We start from the raw sequence: 15,370 nt of genomic DNA, 5'->3' as shown, positions 1-15,370 counted from the left end.
CCAACTCTGCTGCTAGTCTGCTGTGTGACTTTGCCAGTGTCCCTTCTGTCTTGGGGCCCCAGCTCTCTCTTCTGTCAAGTGGGGTGGGGTGGGGTGGGGATTCCTGGCTGGTGTTTAAGATCTATCTTCCACATCCGAGGAGGTAGATGAAGCAAGGTTTGTATTCCCATTTGTCAAAGGGTTCAAGGTTCAAAGGGGTGGAGTATTTACTCAAAGTGATTTAGCGAGTCAATGAAAGAACCAGGGCTAGAACTCAGGCATCCAGACTCTTATTTCTGGGCTCTTTGCCCTGCAGCATTGTGCCTCGTGCAGTCACATAAATCTTGTCGTTGTTGGCTATCGCAGACATGTAATTTATAGGAGAATGGGGCCATGAGATCAGGGCAGAAACGATGCTACCTCTCACTGCCTCTTCCCTGGCCCGCAACCTGCTATCACCTCTGTGGTCTGCCCCACGTTCCTTGCTCACGATGGGACAGGCCACAGTGCAGCTCTCCCTGTAGTTATCATGTCCGTCTCTCCAAGGCCACAGCTGTTTTCTAGGTCTTGCCACCAAAGATGTACTTGGCTCTCTGTGCTTCCAGGTAAAGTCAGCTTGCTTTTGGAGGCCAGGCTGGACTTAGGTAAAGAGAGGGAGCCTGGGGGAGGGCATGCCACCAGCCCTGGAGTCCTCAGAGAATTCCAGGAGACAGGAGACTCTGGCTGGTTAGGGGCCTCACCGGGAGCACTGCCCCAGACTCTCTCTCCCCATCTTACCTTGATGCCATAGTGAAGGCAACTTATATCTGGGCCATTTGATAGGTTCCCAATACCTCTTTGGACAGAAGAAGGAGGTGCCAGGTTTTTCTTAAACTTTTCATCTCTTTATTCATTCATTTATGTATTTATTCCCCACTCCACAAACATTTTTTTAACATCCATATCTACTGTGTGGCTGAAACTGCTATATCCCAGAGGGAAATGTGAAGGCTGGCATCCTATCTTGTCCAGACCTGACTAGGATCCCAAAACATCTATGCAGCCTGTGTGTGTGGTGCATGTGTTTGTGAGACACATATGCAAGCATGTATGTGAGTGAACGCATTTGGGGAAGATGGAAGGGGCAAGTGGGTATTGTTCCAGACCAGGCCATACACAGGGGGCCCCCTATGCTGGAGCAGGAGAGAATCAGGCACCCTGGCGAGCCTAGGAAAAAGCTGGGCTGAGAGCGCTGCTATAGTGTCCAGAAGGCATTGGAAGTATCAGTTGATGCTGGGCTGGGACAATTCAGTACAAAGGGATTAATAGCTCCCTCTTGCCTTGCCTTACTTCCAAGCTGAGAGGTTCAACAATCCCATCCACACCTATACCCAGCATCCCAGCCTTGCCCTGCCAGTGCCCAGAGAGATTCTCAGGACCCCCAAGGCTTTGAACCTTTTCATTTTCAGGCCATTTGTACCCTGAACTGTGGACAGTGGACTACTGACACTGTTTTCCCCGGCTGGACCTGACCCTCCCCAGGACTGCTGCCATGGGGGTCTCCAGTCACCACCCCATGGGTAGACCCCCAGCCTGGCCACGGCCACCATCCTAGCACCAGCCAAGCGGCCAACAAGGGGGTGGGTGCTGCAGAGGCTTCGAGAGGGAGAAGGTGGTCCCTGCAGCTGTGTGTCCACACAGTCAGCCTGCAGGGCTCCACTTCACCCCCAGGAGTGGCTCCACCCTTAACCTGGAAGGGTTGGGATTGGAGCCAGGGTTTCAGCCATACAGTAGGTTCAGATGTTAAATAATGTTTGGGAAGTGAAGGAGTGAAGGAAGAATGAATGAATGAATGAATGAATGAATGAATGAATGAATGAATGAATGAATGAAAATTTTAAGAAAATCATGGAACCTTCCTCTGTCCATCCATAAAGGTATTGGGAAGCCTATCAAACCTCTCAGGTATAAGACACTCCTTCTTGTGACATCACATCTGTCAAGGACAAAAGCAGAGTTGATGGAAGTAAGAACCTGTCCTGCCCTGCCCTTCCCTATGGAACCTTCCACTGGACTAGAAGGTTCTGTCCTAAAAAGATCTCCCCATTGCGCAAGAGAGACCAACATTTCCATGCCCAGTTGACTTCCATAGTCATTTGGTATCATTTGCCCAAGAACAAGCAGAGGAACCTGGGGGCTTGATGTCGGGGGACACCAAGGCCCTTCCAAATCAGAAGTACACTAAGTGGCCTTTGGAAAAGTTTACTTCCAAGCAAGGGTCCCTGAGCAGGCGTAAGAAGCCGCCCTCCTTCAGCTCCTATCCAACTATGTAAATGTCCTGGCTACAAAACTTGTTAAATGTCTGTTTCATATGTAGCTATGTTGCACTTATGAAGGACATGGGGATAGGGAGATCACAAGGGACCAGAAAGAAGGAAAGAAGCCACAGTGACTAGTAGATTCAAGGCTTTCTCAGAAACAGGAGTGGCAGCCTCAAGCCCTATACACCACAGGACCTAAAACTGAGCTTTCTACATCAAGGTAAGAACAGAGAATGGGTGGTCCATTGGGACAGCCCCTCCCACTCCCCCACCTGAGGAAGCAGCACTGAGCAGCCTTCTGCAGCAACTTCTGCAGGACCCCAGGTCTACTGTGGGAGGGCAGAGTTCCCACCTGCGCCCCACTCTTAAGCAAGGCCTGGATGCTGACACCAGGTGTGGAAACCCCAAACTGAAAAAATTGCTCTAAAATCAGACTGAGATTGGAGCATCCCTTAAAGACTGAGGATAAAGTACCCCGCAGATGAGGTGACCATTCCTCCTGGTTGACTCCTGTCATCCCTGTGCCCTGCCTGGTTCATCATTGCTTAAGGGAATCCAGTTAAGAATTGATTTAAAAGAACCTGGATAGGACTAGTAGCCCTCCACTTGTACTTCCAGCTTCCGCCAAGATTGCATCTCTTGGTATGTGAGTCACATGCACAGTGAGCGAGTTTTTACCTCAACTCAAGGCTGAATTCAGAAGATAAGGGCTGACCAGCCTCTCCTTCCCCACCCTTTCCTGACTCGGTGTTACCATCTCAGGGACAGTGCAGCTCTCCCTGAGATGGTGGAACTCATGCAGACATAGGAACTAATGAGTTAGTTTCCCCTCTAGGGTAGTGCTAAGAGACAAACTCGGTGTTGCTGCTCCTACCAGTTGTGCCAGAGTCTGCAAATGCGTGAAGCCACCAGGCTGCCAGGCTCCGGGGCAGCAGGGGAAGGTGGGAGTGACAGGTGAGCGGTGTATGCATCCTGTGCAGGAGCTAGAGGCCGGAGCCGCCTTGCTGCAGGGACTTTGCCATATACTGTACGGTGTGAGTCTAAAACGGTTTATCTTGGTGTTTGCTGTGGCATTTTCATTTTTCAATAACTCTCAGTAGCAATGAGTTTGACAAAAAAAGGAAAGTACGTAAGTAATAAAAATGTGAGTTATCTTGACTTTCTCTTTTTCAAGAAAATTAATGATGAAACTGTAATATGCACAAAATGGTTACCTGCATTTACCATCCCATCCCCCCTGAAAGCCATAGTGATGTGAATGATTATATAAAAAGCAAGACACAAATCTGCTCAAGAAGCATCAGTGTCTAACTCAAAGGTCATCAGTAACTTTAAGAAGACTATCTAAAATCCTGGCCAAACATTATCCTGGGTGTTTCTGTGAGGATGTTTTGGATGAGATTAATATTTGAATCGGTAGACTAACTAGAGTAGATTGCCCTCTCTAACATGGTGGGCCTTATTCAATCAGTTGAAGGCCTGAATAAAATAAAACACTGACCTCTGTTGAGTAAGAGAAATTCCTCCTTCCCGACAGCCTTTGAAATGGGACATCAGCCCTTCTTCTTTCTACAGCAGCCTGCCAGCATTTAGACTTGAGCTGAAACATCAGCTCTAAAGATTTTGGAATTGCCTCTCTCTCTCTCTCTCTATATATATATATCTATATACATATCTATATATAATATAGATATTTTTATATATAATATAGATATCTATAGGGGAATATATATAATCTCTATATATAATCATATAATTTCTATACATAATCATACATACGTATGATCATATAATTATATTTACTTTATATCCTATTGGTTGTGTTTTTCTGGAGAACTCTCTCCAGTCCACTTGTCAAATCTAAGTTTTCTTGTACACATGCTAAGAGTGAAGAGATAGCTGTTCATCTGATAGCATCACCAAGAGAAGGTCACACGGTTAAATGATGTCAGTTTCATATTAGTGTAATCAGATGCATCGATACAGAGAAGATCAGTCAATTCCAATAACAGTTCACTTTTTTCATCTAATTCAGGCAATCAATGTAAAGCATTTGGAAACTCATTCTGTTCTACTGTGAATATTACTGGAAACTCCCTTTTTATAAGTTCAACATGAAAGATAAAAGTTTTTGTTTTTGAGGGTATAATATTATCACCTCAGATATATAAATGTTTGTAAAAGCAATGTTCTCACTAAATTAAAAAACAACTATGGAGCAGAAATGTACCCAGAATTGGTTGTTGGGCATACATAAGTAGGCAGGCCTGCGCCAAGAGGGGCAGGATGTAGAAATGAGGAGGGAGGAGGGATGGGGGAAGGTGGTGGGCAACTCAGAATAGCAGAGTCGGGCTCCTCCCACGAAGACACTGTGCTTTCATCCATCTCACAAATGTTACTTGACCAGTGATTTGCACCAGACACTTTTAGGCACTACGGGCTCAGAAATAAACAAGATAAACAAGGCCTCCATCTTTAAGGAGCTCACATTCTAATGCGGACATGGACAAGATATTTAAAAAGATACTCAGTGATTGCGATGCATGATATGAAGGCCATAAGCAGGTGTATAACTCAAGTAACTTTGGGGTGTCAGAAACCTCACCACTGAGGCTACTCAAGAGGCTCTTATTAAGTGCCCGTTACGTAACAGACACTGGGACAGGCTGCATATATGAAGATATGAAAAAGACACAGGGCTAACAATAGAAATATTGATGTAACCTGGTACCAAAAGGCTTACAAAGTGGGTATTTACAGTTTTGACTCCCCAGCTCTCCTTCCTTGAAGAACTGTTCTCTAGCCCCTGCCACAATCAGCTGGCTCTGATGGGGGCTCCCAGCCACAGTGCCTCCCTCCCTGGCCTGCCTTCCCCAAGTGGACCAGTCATAGTGCTCCATGGCCCTTGGCCACAGGGATTGGGCCAGGCCTGGGCACGTGACCCAAGCTCGACCAGTCAAAATACTCTATCTTCACCCCACTACCACACCCCCAGCCAGGATGATTGATTCTGTTTTTCTACCTACTGCTGGCAGGGTTCTCTGGCTCTTGGTTGTGAGGGTCTAAGGATTCTAGCAGGCCAGAGCAGCCAGTAGCTGTTTCCAGCTGGAGAGAAGAAAACCAACGTACAATGCGAAGCAGAAGAGAAAAAGGAGAGACTGAGAGATTGCTCCTTAATCCAAGCGCCCTGGATGCAGCTCCGCCCTGGCAGTGGTGCACACACCCATTACCTGACTGAGGTCAGCAAGATAGTCAGGGCAGCGAATGCTTCCTTCATGACAGATGAGGAAACTGAGGTCTGGACAGGTGAAATGATTGCTCAAGATCATTTGACTAATAGGGAGTGAAGCCATGACAGAAGCAACCAGAACATCTAGACTCGTTGAGAGTTCTTGTCTCATCCACGGCCTCAAAGAGCATGGCCCCTGTAGCCATGACGACCACTCTGCCTACATGTGCAATGGCTCTCAGGTATAAGCCATCCTTTTTGTTCTGGACTCTGAGCAGGACCGCAGCATCTACTCTTAGATGGAGAACTACTCAGGGCCCAGGGGATGGAACCTCTTCTCTTCGAACTTGCATACACAAAGTCAAGTGGAGGATTTGAGTAACACTAAACAGAATTTAACAGTCAGCACTGGTCCCTCTTCAGAAAACGTCTATCCCATCATATACCACTGGTTCAATAGGGTCTCTACCATAAAATTCATTGTCCAAAATCCTGCCAACCATCAGCATTTTATTGCTATAGCTCCTCGCAGTGGAGCTATAGTAATACCTGTAAAACGTCCTCCCAAGAACCCAAAGGGCTTTCTGACACTGTCAAGTCTTTCATACGCACACCAAAGGTTATGAAAACAGAGAACATTGCCAGTGCCCACATTTTTGAAGTGAGGAGCAAGGTAACACTTGTATCCTTCTTGCTCCAACATTCTAAGACAGTGGCAACGCGGCTGCCAGCCAAGGTTCCCAGGCAGCTGGGTTAGAGTGAGAACAGGGAGAAACTTTCCTGAACCTGTTACAATAAGACTGTTATCCAGGCCCTATGGACTCAGTTTCTCAGGAGGTTGACCTTCACAGCACAGCTGAGGAAACCGAGTCCCGAGGGAGGAAAGGGATTCGCCCACAGTCACTGCCCCGGCATTGGCAGGGCGGCCACAAGCCCAGGACTGGAGTTCCCAGCGCGGACCTTCCCAGGGAGCTGCGGCGGCGCTGGCCCAGGAAAGCGGGGAGGGCTCCCCTCTCCATGTAGGACCCTGCCTTCCGCATCCCTTTCAAGTTTTATGCCCCAGAAATGCCACACTCCAACCTGATGTAAGCAGCTACTGAAGACTCTTCAAAAACTAAGCACGGAGGGAGCCCGTGGAAGGGCTGAGGCTGTCAGCACAGGCAAGGAGCTCAGACCGGACCCGCAAGGCCCCCGCGTGCGGCTTTGCCTGCTCCGTGTCCGTGCCCACCGTGGCCACACAGCCCAGCCCGGCACACTCACTACTGTGCACTGCTCCCCCACGTCAGGAATGTTGGTGGAATCCTTGGGTACAGAGGGGAATGCAAAAATAGCACAACAAGTTTATCTCTAACTTACTACTCAGTACTTACCTAGTTTCGGGCACTTTATTTCATTATCCCCATTTCACAGATGAGGAAACTGGATTTAACAGATGAGATCGGAAGGAGCTGGAGACTTACCTACTTTGTTCCCAAGCTAATAAGTAACCTGCTGGGATTCAAACCCAGGCACACCTGACCTTGTTCTAACCATTCACCCTCTTCCCTAAATCTGTCACCACACTAATGTGATCCCTCCCTTCTAGGAGGTCCGATCTGGACAGGAGGCTAAAAACCTCACCTTCAATCCGTAGGTATGTAACCAAGGGCGGCAGGCCCATAGGCACACAGGGGTGGGGTGGTCACAGGAGAAGTAGATTCATGTCCAGGAGAGCCCTTAGGACCCCAGGAGAGCACAGGCCTTGGGGATAGGAGAGGGGTAGGGCAGGGCACCAGAGTGAGCAGAGGGCCCACCCTAGCAAAGGCCCCGTTGCTGAGGTGAGTGGATGGGGAGGGTTGGTGGCAATGACCGAGGAAAGGGTGGCTGGTGGGATTCCGGGCCTTTGGCTGTCTGTGTAGGAGGGGTGGGAGCTCCTGAACTCCCAGTTCATAAAGGAGCACAGGAGGCCTGTCTTCAAGCTGTCTTGGCCCAGCAAGCCCTGCTGTGTTTTAAACTGCATATTCACGGAGACCTCTGCCCCCTCCACAAACCCTGTCTTGCTGCAGACAAAGGCTGGGAGAAGAATCTGGAAGAGGGCCTAAATATGAGGTGGAGACTTTTGAGCGACGTTCCCAGGGTAGGGAGCCACTGTGACTCCCAGATGGGCAGTGGCAGGGTGAAGCAAAAAGGAAAGTGCTTCGTTATGGAGGGCTTGCTTTGAATCATTTGAGGACAGCATGGAATTTCAATCCACCCTGGGAGGGAGTCTCAGTATCCCCATACTTCCAGCTGAAGAAACTGAGGCTCAAGGAAATGAAGTGACTCACCCTGGGTCTCACAGCTAGCAAGTGGAGGAGCTGAATGTGAGGGCCTAAATGTGAGGTGCAGGAGGAGCCCAAGTCTCTGCCGTCCGTGCTCACTTTCTCCCCCTGCAGCGAGCTGGAAAGTGTTCAACCTGGAAAGGTACAGGCAACAGGAAGACCACGTCCTGCACAGTCACAGTCTGGCTGGACAGAGGTGACGCACACAGGAAATACCACCCAAAATCCCCCTGTGTAGTTTCTAGCAGAGGGAGGCATCTCCAGGCCCAGGGACACCCCAGGGCCTTTGCCCCTCCTTCCCAGGAAGAGAGGTTTCCGCCCTGAGCAAGACAGCGCATGTCAGAGGCCCAGGCCTGGCAGCCCTCAATCTGGGGCCCATTCCCAGCACACTCAGTGCAGCTGGGCCAAGCTGCTGACTCACCGAGCAACCTTCAGACAAGTTACTTCCCTCCTGGGCACCCATCGTCGTGGCATTAAAAATGGGCATCCCCGTGTCCTTCACCGCCTACAACCTTCCCAGGGGGGCCCTTCTCATCAGAGCTGCAGGCAGCTGGTCTGGTGGGGAGGGAGGTCAGGGGATATTGGAGAGCGGGAAATGTGTCATCTGAAAACTGGTATTCAATGGGAAAACAGAACCTACATCTAGAAAATGAAAACAGTGCCTACCTATTTTTGCAACACAATTGAAAAGAAAGCCCTCACCTCTCCCCTGCACAGTTCTTGAGTGACGGGAACATGCGCAGGAGGGAGTCCTGGGGCGGCTGTACTCCAGGAAAGCGGGGGCAGCTGAAGGCTGAGAGCCTGAAAGGTGGGGAGTGCATACCCGGCTCATCAGACATGAAAAGCAGGTGAACTCCCTAGCAGAAGGTCCTCGTTTAGGGCAGCTCGGGCTTCTTCGGCACCTGCAGGGCATTCCTGGGGCCTAATAACCCGGATAATAGAAAGGGACTTCTAACAGCCACAGCAGTGCTCACGGCCCACTAAGAGGCATCGATGCAAAAGAGTCAGCCGGGTTTCATGTTTTTAAAAAGCGAGTTTATGAAACAACGTCATCTCAATATTCTAAAAGTAAAGCTCAAAAATATTTGTGTGAGCACACATATATGCATTAAAAAAAGCACACCAAAAACCTAGCCCTGGCTGGTTTGGCTCAGTGGTTAGAACGTCGGCCTGCAGACTGAAGGGTCATGGGTTCGATACCTGGTCAAGGGCATATACCTGGGTTGCAGGTTTGATGCCTGGCCCAATTGATGTCTATCTCTCTCCCTCCCTTCCTCCCTCCTTCCCTCCTTCCCACTCTCTAAAAAAAAAAAAGCCTAGAAAGAATACAATAAAATATTAACAGGACATATCCTTTCCAGGTTAGATTATAGTCTCTCTCTCTCCTTGTGTCTATATTTCCAAGTTTTCTGTATGTTCCTACATAACATATTTAATAAAGGAAATAATTAAATGTTTTCTAGTTAGGCATGGAAAAGGCAACTTACCAAAGGGCTAAATTTATTTTCAAAGGTAATTTAGCATTTTTATTACTATAGAATTAGCAGCCAGCTCCTTTCTGTGATAAACGCCAATGCTGTTAGTGTCAGCCCTTGTGTCTGTCCCAATGGGGTCAGCCAGAAAGCAAGATATCCCAGGTCTTCAATAGCAGGTCTCACAAAGTCACAATGTACATGTCTATAGGTGTATGTGTAATGTATGTATGTGTACCTACATATAATCTCCACAGGCAGCACAAATTTTCTTCCTAATCTGCTCTGGTGTTGATTATTGCAAAGAGTTTTCATTCCTGCCTGACCGATGACCAAGGGTGGGCTATGGACACAGGCTAGGAGGTGGCTGAGAGCCAATGAGAATCAAATTTTTGCAGGGATCATCAAAAGGCCACTGCATTAGGACTTTATACCTCACCATTGATCATCCCCTGAGCCATTCCCATTGCCTCTACTCAGTACCATAATCTGAAAGCTCTTGATGTAAACCAGTACCAATTTACAGAGAGAAAAGCTGAGTCATAAAGAAATAAAGAGATGGGTCTAAGATCAAACTCTGAGCACAGGGTGGACCAGTACATGTTCGAGCTGAGTAGCTGTTCCATTGTAGAACAGATATTGGCTGGACACCTACTATGTGCCTGGCATGGAGTAGGTCCCATAGAATCAAAGATAAATGAGATGCCTTTGCCAGATAAATACATTCCCAGACTAGTGGGAGGATAGAGGCTTAAAAACAGAGCTATTGCATCAGCACCCATAGGTGCTATATGAGACAGTTGTGGGAATATGCAGAAAATGGGGCCACAAACTCACTTAGGGTGGGGACTAGGGCAGGGTAGGTTGGGTGGGTGGAAGGTGCAAGGAAGAGGCTTTCTGAGAGGGGAAATACTTGAGCTGGGTCCTGAGACATAAGTAGGATCCACAGAGTAAAGATTTAGGGACAAAGAGCATTCCAGCCCGAGGGAACAGCCGATGCAAAGACACTGAGGTATGAAGAAACAGCTCCTATTTGGAAATGTGCTATGCCCAGAACACAGGATGGGGAATGAGCCAGGGGAGAGGAGTCCAGCCAGGGGAGTTGGGACTTGAATGTCCCCTCAGAGAAGTTTGAGCTTCACCTTGTTGGCAGTACTGGGTAGACAAAAACTTAAGCAAAAGGGTGACATCTTCAGACCTCTGGAACCTCTAGCTGGATTGGAGGGGAGGAGGAGCAGGATGACAGCCACTGAGTGGCTGTGCTGAGGGCCTGGGGTGGACAGGGGTTGGGAGGACCTCTATGAAGTCTAAGAGTCTCCGTAGAGGCCCCGGCCTCCCTCAGGAGGCCAGGGACAACCTTTGCACCACATCCTGCCCAGCAGGGAGGGTGCTCCTGGGTGTCAAGTTCACGTGAGGACCTGCCAGGCTGGGCTCAGACAACAGAGGTCTCTTGCCCCATCCTGTCCAACCCAACACCCCATGTAGAGAGGTAGAGAGATTAGGCGATGTGGGTAAGATGGGGCAGAGTTCCAAGGAGGTGGGGCCAGGGCCTGGGTGACGCATGGGAATGGGTCCAGGCCAGGTGTCTGGGGGCCTCAGGTCATGGCCTGGTGACAGAAGCTGGGAGGCAGCCCAGAGCAGCTGAGGCAGGAGTGGGTGATGCAGTGGGAGGTGTTCAGGGCCTGGATTCAGGAGCCGAAGCTCTAACTCTGCTCAGGGGGACACTCCGCCACTTCCCAATGACACCCCACCAGTGCCACCTCCCTAGAGACCACTCCCTTGTTGAGGCCAAGAGCAGAGAGGAGGGGACTTTCTCCATTTCCTTGCTTCCTTTCTATAGTCTCAGAAAACGAGTGTATTCTAGCCTCTGGACACTGTCGATTCTGGCCTCCTAATTCACAGAGGCCCAGAGAAGGAAAGTGACTTGCCCAAGGTTACACAGTGGCAAGTGGATGGACCAGACCTGTGGAGTATAAGATGAAAAGGCCTAGACCCCAATCTTCCTTCCTGTCCCACCTCTCCCAAATGCAGGTCTGCCATAACCCGGAGACCCCAGCTTAGGGAGGGCTGCACAGCGGAGGCGGCTCGGGCGGCCCTGTGCCATTCGCAGGGCTGCGGGCAGTCTAGCCCAGGGAATTCCCTATCTTCCTCAGCGGCCCACTAGCTGTTCAGGCTCAGCCGTGGTGTGTGGATGCTCCCCCAAGAGCAGGCTGACAGACAGCTCCGCCTCTGGGCAGGAACAAGGGAGGGGAGGCTTGTCCCATCGACGGGCAGGGTCCCTGTCTCTGCTTACCAGCCAGGTGACCTTACTAGGCCTCCTTGCCCCACCTGAGCATCAGGCTCCCTACCTGGGAAAGGTCATAATTGTACCTCTGTCCGGAAAGCACTTTGCGAACGGCAGTTAACCCCCACCCGTGAAGGGCAGAGGCGCTCAGGTGCCTGTCGACACCCCTGCGAACGTTCTCCCCGAGGCAAGCACGCGCTCCTCCTCTGTACTGGGCGTTAAATATTCCCTTTGTGCCCTTTTATTACCAAGAGCTGGCTCCCTGATGAGGGTGAGGGTGTGCCTTTCCCAGACACTGGGGAGGCAGGTCTAGGCTGTGGGGAAGGAGGTGACAGCCACAGTCTGGGGGCGGAATGCCCGGGGCGGTGGGCCTGGGGGGAGCCATACTGGTGCGGAAGGGGCTCGCCTGGGTGCCGGTGGCTCACAGTTCGGGTGGGGATCCTGTCTGCGAATATGTCTCTGAGCAACCCCCCTACCCTCTCTGGGTCTACGTCTTTATTTCGGGGATGGCCACTCTCCCCGGTGCTCCTAAAAGTGTTCAAGTCCAGCACCCTAGTTTTCAAGCCTGAATGCTGGGAGGGAAGGAGGCCCTAGCTCCCATTACTGTCACCCTCCCAGTTACAGATGGGAGAGAAGCTCAGGGGGGTGGGGATCTCACCCCTGATACACAGTTCATCAGGGTGGGAGCTGGGTGTGGGGGCAGGGGAGCAGCCCCTGCCCTTCCCTCCATGACAGCATGGCATCTTGCCTTCCAAGCCCGGCCCACTCTGTACTTCGTGCTCTGGGACAAGTGGCCAGGTGGGAGGCGCTGGGACATAAACTTACCGTGAATAAAGTGACCAGTTTTCTAGGCCCAAACTGTAGGCATGAGATCTGACAAACACATAAAAGGCTTGCAGTCGCTGCCCTCCTTGGAAATGGTTGACTTTGGAGCCAGAGGGCTTCCGCACTCAGGGAGCTTGGATGGTGGGGCCCCCAGACAGGCTCCATTCCTGGGCCTGGAGCCTGAGTGCCCTGAAGGTGGGGACCTCTAGGTGGCTGGGCCCCAGCCCCGTTTCCTGTGGCCACTGCGGGGACAGGGGCGGGGGAGGAAGGCTGGGCTTGGGCGAGCTAATCTGGAGAAGTGATTTTCCTCCTCAGCGGCCCTCCCTGGGCAGGGCTGGGGCTGGAAGGTGGGCCGGCCAGGGCTCCCAGGGAGGGGCCGGCTTATCAGGCAGGAAACACTGGGCTCCGGCACATCCTCCTCCTGGTCACAGCAGCTCCCAGGGGCAGGAAAACACTCAGCAGCCCTGCTCGCCCGCCCTCTCCAGGCCTCCTGCGTGCCCCTGCCCTCCTCCTGGTCCTCCAGGGACTGGGAGGCAGAGCGTCCAGTGCTGTGGTTCCCTGCCCTGCCCTCAGCGCTCTGCCCCGCGCTCGGCTTCCCAGCCCCTCTGCCGCCCCTGGACAGCTGGGCCTTTCTCTGCAGCCTGGTCACAGGGTGGGACAGGCAGGGGTGGCAGAAACACAACAAAGGGACACTGGCTCCCAGAGATGTCCAGGTGGGCATCTCGGGCCTCTCTGTGCCAGCCCCTGGCCCTCAGAAACCACCACTTGGTCCCTGACCTGCCTGGGAACCCTAGAGCATGCGCTTGCCTCCCATGGGAGTACAGTGCCTCTCTCCATCCTCTGGGTGGCCCATTCCCAGCCTCACCTTCCTGGGCCAGCTCCCACCAAGACGATCTGGGCTTCAAGAAGCACAAAAAGAAACCTCATGGGAGGTCTCCTGAAGGCATCCTAACGCACAGGGCTCCTACATCCCCTCCCACCTACATTTCCACCGCCCCTTCTCCCCATCACCCCACATCCCTGTTTCTGTGCCCCTAGCTCCTGCCAGCTGCTGAGACCTGTGACCCAGCAGAGAAAGCAGTGGGGGACCCCCTCCCACAGCTCTGTCCTGCCTGCCCCCCTTGGCCACTGCTGCTAAGGAGCACTGACCACCTGTCCTGAGGGGTCTCGTTGGCCCCACACACCCCCATTCCCCATAGCGTACACCACCCCCAGCCCTCCACCAGCCTCTGCTCTCAGCTACTGGCTCTCAGGAGAGCCTGACCTCTCTAGGCCCCCATTTCCTTTTTCATCAACTCTGGGGGGGTGACAGTGTGATAACAACAATTTTTTCCAGCTCTGACAGCCAGTGATTTTTTTCCAAGGTCTGCTGCTGGGACAAGAATCTCCTAATTCCAAGACCCATGTTCTTTCCAGCACAAATGGAACCGCTGTTTATTCGAGGACACCACCTCTAAGAGCTGATGGTCTTCATCAGAGCAAGTCACTCTCTTACCCTTGCTCCTGCAGAGTTTAAGATTACACGCCTCCTCTGGCCTGTGCAACATCCTGAAGTGTGGACTTGTCGGAGTGAAACAGAGGAGTAACGAAGTTTTCCTGGATTCTCTGACTCGGTAAGAACAGACCAGAGTGAAGAGACACAGGCAGGAGCAACTGGTGTCTTTAGCCACCTGCCCTCTTCACAGGACCTCTCACCCCTGGAAGTTGCAGCCTCACCTCTCAGGTTTCAGCATCAAACACAAACAGGAGAGCCAGCTCCTGATGCCCCTGGAGGCTGCAGGGCCATTCTATCAGTCACAGCCTGTGCCTTTTCCAGAATCCAGTGAAATTCTCCTCCTGTGTTAAGGTCCCCTCTCCCTTATCCCAGATCAGTGCTACCCCACTGCCCCTCGGATGGATGGAAGATGAGTGACTCTTTGAGCCGGTGATGTGAACGTCTGGGAGGTGACCACACCCTACACCTACATGCAGAACATGCCAAGGGTGCCCAGAGAGTCTGCTTCCCACTCCCCGGTGAAGCTGCCTGCCTTGCCCTCTCACAGTGTAGACAGGAGACCTTCCTCCCCCTGCCCCCCTATATCCATACAACATTCAGCCTCTGATTAAGGGGAATGCAGACCTGAGAGAGGTGTGGAGGGAACCACAACCCCTACTCATCCTCAAACATGGTCCCATAACAAAATGGAAAGGAACATAACCACCAGCCATCAGGGTAAGATGGGGACGAGGTGTGTACATCTCCACAGATGACATCAAGCAGATAGGGACAAAGAATAAAGCAGGAGGGACTTTGGGGAGGTAGAGGAAAGAACTTTTGATGGTGGAACTTGTTAGATTAGCTTACAGAGAGAAAAATCCCTTTTTCTAGAGGACTCTAAAGTCAAATAGAAACCCACTGTGCAGAATGGCTGAGGCAGTCCCCAGAAGAGGTGAGAGAATGGACTAAATGGCCCAAATGGTCTCTTTCCATCCCAGCTCAGCGCCCAAAGAAGAGAGCTGAGTTCCTCTGCTACCCTCTAGCCGTTGTAGGGGTCCTGTCTCCTCATTTCTCCCACACAATCAATCCCAGTATGACAATTGCTGAACACATAGCTCCAGATTTTTCTAACTAGTACCAGCCTCCAAGCCTAAGAGAAATCTACATTGTCTAAAGAAGCCTAAAATAGACATTAGTTACCTTATGCATGCACATAAAGCTCCACAATTTTTCAAGTACCTACAAATTCACTAAGCACCCACTTAGGAGAAAACAGGTGCAGGGATTTACCTAAGTGCCAATCAAAATCCAATGATGGGGTAAGGGCAGACCCTGCCCCCAGGTCCTGGCTCTTTCCAGATGCTGTCCTGCTGTGTCTAGAGCTCCGAGCCCTGTGAATGCAGCCAGCAGCCCCGATGGAGTGCTCCAGGGTCACTGGGGAAGCAAACATCTTGCCTTGTAACTGATAGAACGGTCCTGTCCCCCATAGAGTAAGTTGACGCTC

This window comes from Miniopterus natalensis, chromosome 4, assembly GCF_054644295.1.
Source record: "Miniopterus natalensis isolate mMinNat1 chromosome 4, mMinNat1.hap1, whole genome shotgun sequence".
NCBI classification, from domain to species: Eukaryota; Metazoa; Chordata; class Mammalia; order Chiroptera; family Miniopteridae; genus Miniopterus; species Miniopterus natalensis.
Note: the sequence above shows the minus strand (reverse complement) of the source record.